Genomic DNA, 7,349 nt, shown 5'->3' on the forward strand with positions numbered 1-7,349 from the left:
ATTCTGGGAGGCAAGAGCAGAAGGACTGTAAATGGGGGAGAGGTGGGAAAATGCTTTGAAAAAGGAACAGAGGAAGCTGCCTTATCCTGAGTCAGACCACTGGTCCATCTAGCTCAGTACTGTCTGCACTGACTGGCAGCAGCTTCTCCAAGGTGACCAGCGGGAATCTTTCTCAGCCCTCCCAGGAGATACTGCCAGGACTGAGCCTGGGATCTCCTGCTTGCAAGCGTTGAGCTCCGATGTACTATGAAGCCCTGTTTGGACATGGGGCTGTCCCTGCGTCCAGATGTCTTCACCCTCATGTGTGTTTTGGAGGGAATGGCTGTACCTGAGTTCATTTAAAAAGGGATCCTGGGTGCTGCCCCCCGCCCTCTGCAATGCAGGATCCAACTAGGAAGGGGGCCGTTGTTCCTGCACCCAGCAGAACATAAGACTCACTCTGTTTGTGTCTACATCTGCACCTGGGTACACTGTATGAATGTTGAACAGAATGTGTGAATAGGGCTGGGAATAGTGGCCTTGGGAAGTTCATAGGAGAAAGTGCAGGTTGCTGCCTGGCTGGATCACACAAGAGTGCCTGCTAGTCCAGCAACCTGTTTCCAACAGTGCACAGCCAGATGCCTCCAGGAAGCCTACAAGCTGGGCATGGAAGAGATAACCTTTCCTAGTTGCTTACCCCAGCACTTGATCCTGAGAGGTATACTGCCTCTGGAATGGAGGTTCTATTTAGTACTGGAGTTCCATTTAGCAGCTCTTGGTGATGAAAGCGATGAGGATTTAATGGGAATAGAAATGCCTACTTCGATGGAAGGGGGGATGTTATCCAAGCACACCTAAGAGGCGAACCTGAGGCTCTCCAGCTCTTCTTGGACCACAACTCCCGTCACCCCCAGCTGCAACAAATTGCCTCTTGGTTGACCACTCCCTGCCCTTGAAGAAGAAGAAAGTTTCCCTAGCTAGAGCAATGTGAGGGTGTTTTGTGGATAGCGGCAAGGCACCCCTGTGGTCTGCGGTAGGCATGAGATACAGTTCTAGGCAGATCCCGGAACACAGGATATTTGCAGGAATCTGGGAACACGCCATTGGCAGGGAGGGAGGTCTGAGAAGCGTTTGGTTTCCCTTGTGGTGGGCAAGGGGTGTCTTCCGCCAGGAAGAAGGGAAGCTGTCTGGGGAGCCTGTCTCTGTCCCAGAAAATGTTTGCACATTTTGGAAAACAGAGGTGGAAAACCCCTCACCTTTTTATTTTCCCATAGCGGAAGATTTTGCAGGGGTGTTTGGAAACCTGTGACAGAAGAAGCTCAATTCATTGTGCAAAGGAACACACAGGACCCTCCCGCCCTCTCTCTCTATATATATACACATTAGAGAGAGAGATGTTTGTATAGTGCAGTATAGACAGGCTGCCCCTGGGTTGGTGTTTCTGGTGCTAAGCTACCTCTGTTATTATGAGCCAAGTGCCTTCAGTGAGATTCACTCCAGCCCAAACTTCAATCTTTTCAGACAGAAGAGATTGACAGAAGTACTGCCAAATATTTTCTATTTTGATTGGTTTGCCATGACTGGTATTCAGTAGTTTCTGATCAGGCTGATTTGTACTTGAAGTATGTATTTTATTGTTATTGGTATTTCATTTGGAATACTGTAGGCCAACCTGGAAGACATGCCCGTTAAAAAAAACAGCTCAGAGGAACCCCTGATGTGTAGAAACCAGGCAGCCTACAGCCAACATGGGGGTTGGGGTGGGGGGAGGAAGGACTCCACCAGTGAGTGACCAGACCCCACAGGCTACTGCTATTTTCCATTTGGTTTTGATTTCTACCTGGATTGTTTTGTGCGTTGTTGTTGGTTTGATTCAATTTTATTGTAAACTGCTTTGACTTACCAAAAAAAAAAAAAAAAAAAAAGCAAATAAACCAACGAAATTAACCTCTGCAAGGGGTGTCTGCTGAGGCTCAGATCCAGCTGGGAAAGGAAATAAACTCCTAGTCCAGGGTGGCCAGCCTGAGGCTTCTAGCTGTTGTTGGACTCCAACTCCCATCACCCCCCAGCTGCCATTTATTGATGATGGGAGCTGTAGTCCAACAACAGCTGGAGAGCCTTAGGTTGGCCAGTCCGGCTCTGTCCATCAAAACACTGGATGAAAAGTGTCAAAACTGGGGTCACCTGTGTCCCGTCCCCCCCGCTTCTCAAGGGCCATATGCGGAATGCCTGCCTGATTCCTGCAGCCGCAGCTCCCCCTGGTCCTCTCCGTGGTCTCCATCTTTCCCTCTGCTTGCAGCCCGTAGCCTGGTGTTTGGAGGAGGCGCTGAATGTAGCTTCTCAGGCGCGGGCACTCAGGAACTCTGTGCATGCCCAGAGGTATTGATTTTAAGCCGCGGCAGGAGGCTGCCATATGGCTTCACTTGCTCCAGGCTGGCCTGGGTCAGGCGCTCCTACCCCCCAGGCAGCCACCTTCCCCCACCCCCCCTCCTCTCAGTGGTTGCCAGTCTCAACCGGTGGTACTCCAGCTGTTGATGAACTACAACTCTCATCACCCCCAGCAACAATAAACGGCAGCTAGGGATGATGGGAGTTGTAGTCCATCACCATCTGGAGTACCACCGGATGCGAACCCCCCCATGGGGTAGCAGGCCAAGATAGGCCCATGGGCGCCACCCACTGGCCGTCGGCTAGCCTGCACGAGCTGCTGTCCTTTATAGAGGCCGGCAGGAACTCCGGCAGCGCTCAGTCGCCTTTGCTTTTCGGCCTTCTTTTGGACACGCTCAAGATGGCGGCGGCAGGGTGCCCTCCCGCTTCCGGCCCGGGGCGGAAGTGTGGCCGGTTGCCATGGCGGCGACGCTGGGCCGAGTGGGACGAGCGAGCCCAGAGCGGAGGCCCGGACGACCCGGCGAGGGCAGGAGGAGCGAGCGAGTGAGTGGCCCGTGGGGGAGGGAGGCCGCGGCGGCGGCCGGGAGGAAGGGGTCCCACGCCCCCCACCCTTCCGCCCGGCGGAGCGCGTGGGCCGCCCCATGGGGTACGTGACCCGGCCTTGGCGGAGGGGGAGGGGGCGGGGGCGGGGGGCTGCAGCCTGCAAAAGGGGGGGGGGGCGCAGCAGTGGCTGCTCCTCACGAGGAGGGGGCTGGGTTGGCCAAAGGGAGCAGCTCCTCCCGCTCTTCCCACCCCCGCCCGAGAGCCCTGCTGTCTGCAGGCTGGCCATGTGTCGGGTAGAGCTGCGTGGTGACGACGAGCGGTGCAGCTCCACCTGGCGAGTGGCCGGCCTGTTGGCCCTGGGGCTCTTGGGTAGGGCAGGGAGAGAGAGAGAGGACCAGCCCAGGAGGAGTCTGCGGTGGTGGGGGGCCAGGGAAAGGGGGGCTGGGGGGCATCCACATCATCAGGTGAGAGGCAGGAGTGGGGGGGTGGTTTAGATGTAAAGTGGGTTGTGGGGCGAGAGGGGGGTTCTCCCTCTCCCCCACCCAGAGTAGAAGGTGGGGGTCACCCCGTGCAGCTGGTGTGCAGGAGATCCAGCTAGGACCTTCATCGCACGGGCTGGAATCGATCTGTGGAACTCACTGCCATAAGATGTGGTGACGGCCCCTGGCTCAGGTGGTTTTCAAATTGGAGTGGACGTATTCACGGGGGAGGAGAGCAGGGTCCTCTCTCATTTTATTTCTCTCTGTGCAGAATGAGTTTTGTTGTGGGCGGGAGTATCCAGGCAGTGTGCTCGTGCATGTGAATTCAGAGTGGGGCCCTTCCTGATTCAGCCTGAGCGGGATCTAAAATTGAGCGGATGTCACAAAAATGTGCGAATGCGCGTGCCTTAGAGAGAACACTGGAGGAGAGACCTGCTGGTGGCTGCAAAGAAAGCCGATGCCAGAGGCAGGGCATTGCTGAATATAAGTTGTTGGGGAGCACGGTAGGGAGGGTTCACCCTAGCCCTTCGTCCCCGGCTCGTGGGGCTTCTCAGAGGCATCTAGTTTCCTCCCTCTAAGGATCCATTGGAGAAGCAAGCTGGTCTTGTGGTAGCAAGCAAGGGCAAGCATGAATCGTCCCTTTTGCTAAGCAGGGATCACCCTGGTTTGCATTTGGATGGGAGACTACACGTGAGCACTAAGAGATGGAAGAACATTTATCTATCTATTTATTTAACATATTTGTATACCGCCCAAAATGCAAGTCTCTAGGTGGTTCACAACAAAACAATCAAAACAACAAATGAAAAGGTTAAAACATTACAACAATTTAAGATTTAAAAGGTTAAAACTATTAAAAATCAAACAGCTTAAATAATTTAGCTCCCAGGTTCACTTCCTGGCATCTCTGGGTAGGGCTGGGAGGGACTCCTGCCTGTAACCTTGACTGGAGCTGCTGCCAGTCAGTGTAGACAATACTGAGTGAGAGAGACCAGCGGGCTGACTGGGTATAAGGCAACTTTCTATGTTCTTGTCTGGCTAGGCTCTTTTTATTAGGCTGCTGCGGCGATCGAGGACTGTGTGTGTCTTCTGCTTGGGAATGAGCGTGGTCAGGGCCAGCCTGACTGCATGAGCAGGCTAAGCGGCGATATTTTGGTAACAACAGCTGGAGAGCCTTAGGTTGGCCATGTGAGGTCTGACTGGCCTGCTCCAGTCTTGATGCTGGGTCAGAGCAATGGTTTGGAATGAGAAGATGGTGAACCAGGGTTGCACCACTTTGGCCCTCCTTCTGTTTTGGACTACAACTCCCATAACCCCCAGCCATAGTAGCCACTAGTCAGGGATTATGAGAGTTGTAGTTCAACATCTGCAGGAGGGCTGAAGTTTTGCCGCCCTGGTGTAGAAAATACCCTCGGCTCATGGTGTGCTGATGAGATGGTGAAGAAGCCATGGCTGTGTTTTGCCTGGGGAAGATGGGAGTTGTAGTCCAACAACACCTGGAGATCCAAGGTTGAGAACCCCTGATGTGAGAAGGCTGTGAGACCCCTCTAGCCAGTTTCTGCTGCATATATGGGGCACAGGAGCATCTGGAGTGCTCACTTGAAGAACAGCCACTAATAGCTGTTTTGCTATAAAGCTATTAAAAACAATCCAACCAAACGGGTATTGCCTCTTGCCAGTTAGCAGAAGTGGGCAGTGCTGCCATACTGGTCCTACAGAGTGAACTATTCAAAAGTAGCTGCGCTGATTAGTTTTATCTGACCCCCCCCCTTTTTTTTTTTGGCTAGTGAGAGAAAGTGTAGTTTCTTGGCTTTATGCAGAATTCTGTGCTTAAGGAACCTTGTGTAAGTCAAAAGCAAGACTGCACTGTCTTCAAGTGGAAGTTGACTCTCACTGTGGCTGTTTTGTACCCTTGAAGAAATAAAGCATCTTCTGTTTATTGCATTTTATTTTTTTTTTCACCCAAGCGTAGCTCTCCAAACAGCTTACAACAATTAAACGCACTGCACTGCAATGATACAACTTACTCCGGGCTACATGAGGGTGTGTGTGTGTCGCAGTCTTTTCCTAGCTGGGTGCTGCACCTTAGGGTAAAGTGGCTGTATCGGTCTCATCCCAGCCTAAGAACAAAGAGTTGAGTCTGAAAGTCTGCTTCTTGCTCGTTGGGTAACTCTTTTGAGTGCTGATGCTGGAAATGCCAGGTTTCTGACACGGACCACGGGCTCTTTTAATAGTGGATGCTGGATCCAACAACATGCCCGTTCATATGATAAGCCACTTCCAAGGAAGAGCCTCCTTAATATTCTTCTCCCTCTCTTGCTGCGTTCCTCATCCCCTTGGCACATCTTGGTAGGGTGAGGCAACCAGGCTGCTTCTGCTTCCAACTTGGCAGTACACCTGTCCCCTAATGAACAGGAAGATCATTATACCTGTGGTTTTGCAAGGAAAGTTGAAGGGCATAACTTGATTTAGACACAGCCCTCTGGCATAGGACCTCTGGTGGGGCAGGCTTGGGCATTCAGGGTTGGGGGTAAAGCAAAACCCAAGTACAGTAGCTATATGTGGCCTTGCCCCTTAGAAGTGGAGCCAGTTGGCTCATTAAGATACAGAGGAGCAGAGGATCCCAGGTTATGTTTGTGACTGATGTGTGGATTTGTGCATTTCCAGAGCACCTAGGCTCAGGGGCTTGGGGTGCTGAGGAATGTTGCAACCAGTTCCTTCCATTTCACTGGAGATTAGGACTAGATTTCTTCACCTCCCTTGCTGTTATCACCTGGAGGAGGCTGTGCTAAGAAGTTACCTCAGTGCTAAATTTCACAGTGATTTTCAGAAACAACATATGGCTCAGCATTTCTTCTGCCTTTGAAGATCCCTTCCCCCCACCCCCACCTGCTGTTCATCAGATTTGCTGGCATGCATGGTGAGAATAAAGTGGGTAGTGTGTGTCTCTCCCCCCCCCGCACCGCCCCCCCCACTATAATGTTAGAATTTTAGGCATTGTGCTTTCGTCCTCCTTCATACGCTTGATCCCATCAGCCACTGCCTTAGTGCAGCATCATGCAGGGTTGAGCATAAGTTGTGGTCAGTTCTTAAGTCTGAACAAGCCTGACCAAGTGGCAGGTCCCACATTTTCACTGGGCAGGATTAAGGTTTTCAGATGGTCCCTTAAATTGTACCATTCCTTCTGCCCCTTGCCAAGTACTGCTGAGGACTGCAATGTCTTTATTTATTTTTAAGTTTTTATTTTTATTTAAAAAGCAGTTCTGTTTTGACTGATTTGCTTTAGAGAGCATCCTTGATGCCTTTGGCTTAAATGGTTGCCTCAGCCTTTCTGCCCCCAGGGTGGAAAGGGGCCTCCCCCTTAGCAAACCACCTCCTTGTCAATAATCACAGGCTTTTGAGCGTTTAAAAGAGAGATGTAGTATTTTTATATTTAAACTTAATATGTGTATTTTTAATTGTGCATTTTAACTCTACTGTAAATTGCCTTGGGCTTATTTTTAATGAAAAGTGTGTGTGTGTGTGTGTGTATAATATATATATATAAAGCCCAGCTTGGTAGCATTGCTGGATGTTGAGCTGAGCGGCTTTCTGCAGCGCTTCTCTCCATCCCGTGTAAATGTTTCATATTGTCAGTGGCCTGTCCTCTCCGTCCTAGTTCTTCCGATAAGTTTCCAGGTGCATTTGGCATTGCTGGATCTGGGCTGCTGCCCCCAGCTTGCCCTGCTTAGCTGGGAATCGTCCACCTGTTGATGGGAAAAGAGAGAGCCCGGTTGGTCTGCTCAGACTGCTCCCGCCGGTAAAAGGCATGAAAGAAAGGCGATCTGTTGGAGCTGGTCAGAGAGGGCCTCTTCCCACCTCTGCTGCTGGGAGCAGGTCAGACTGGCCTTCTAGCCCTGGCAGTCCTTGGTCTGTTGGTCCTGGGGATGGAGGTGAGAAGTAGTCTGGGTTCTCTGGGTT

The 7,349-nt window shown here is 51.6% G+C and overlaps 1 protein-coding gene across 3 annotated transcripts in view; it reads left to right on the top strand.

Annotated features, from left to right (window-relative positions):
* The first annotated feature begins 2,754 nt into the window (after nt 1-2,754).
* The window catches only part of PPP1R16A (protein phosphatase 1 regulatory subunit 16A), a 58,378-nt gene continuing 53,783 nt past the window's right edge, over nt 2,755-7,349 (top strand). For 2 of the 3 annotated variants that reach the window (XM_053248516.1, XM_053248519.1), the window contains exon 1: nt 2,755-2,910. The gene's annotated coding sequence lies outside the window, so the exon portion shown is untranslated. Of the gene's footprint in view, nt 3,014-7,349 lie in introns of all 3 variants that reach the window. The other variant, XM_053248517.1, reaches the window with a different exon arrangement.

The sequence above is a fragment of the Hemicordylus capensis genome, chromosome 4 (genome assembly GCF_027244095.1).
Source record: "Hemicordylus capensis ecotype Gifberg chromosome 4, rHemCap1.1.pri, whole genome shotgun sequence".
Classification (NCBI taxonomy): Eukaryota; Metazoa; Chordata; class Lepidosauria; order Squamata; family Cordylidae; genus Hemicordylus; species Hemicordylus capensis.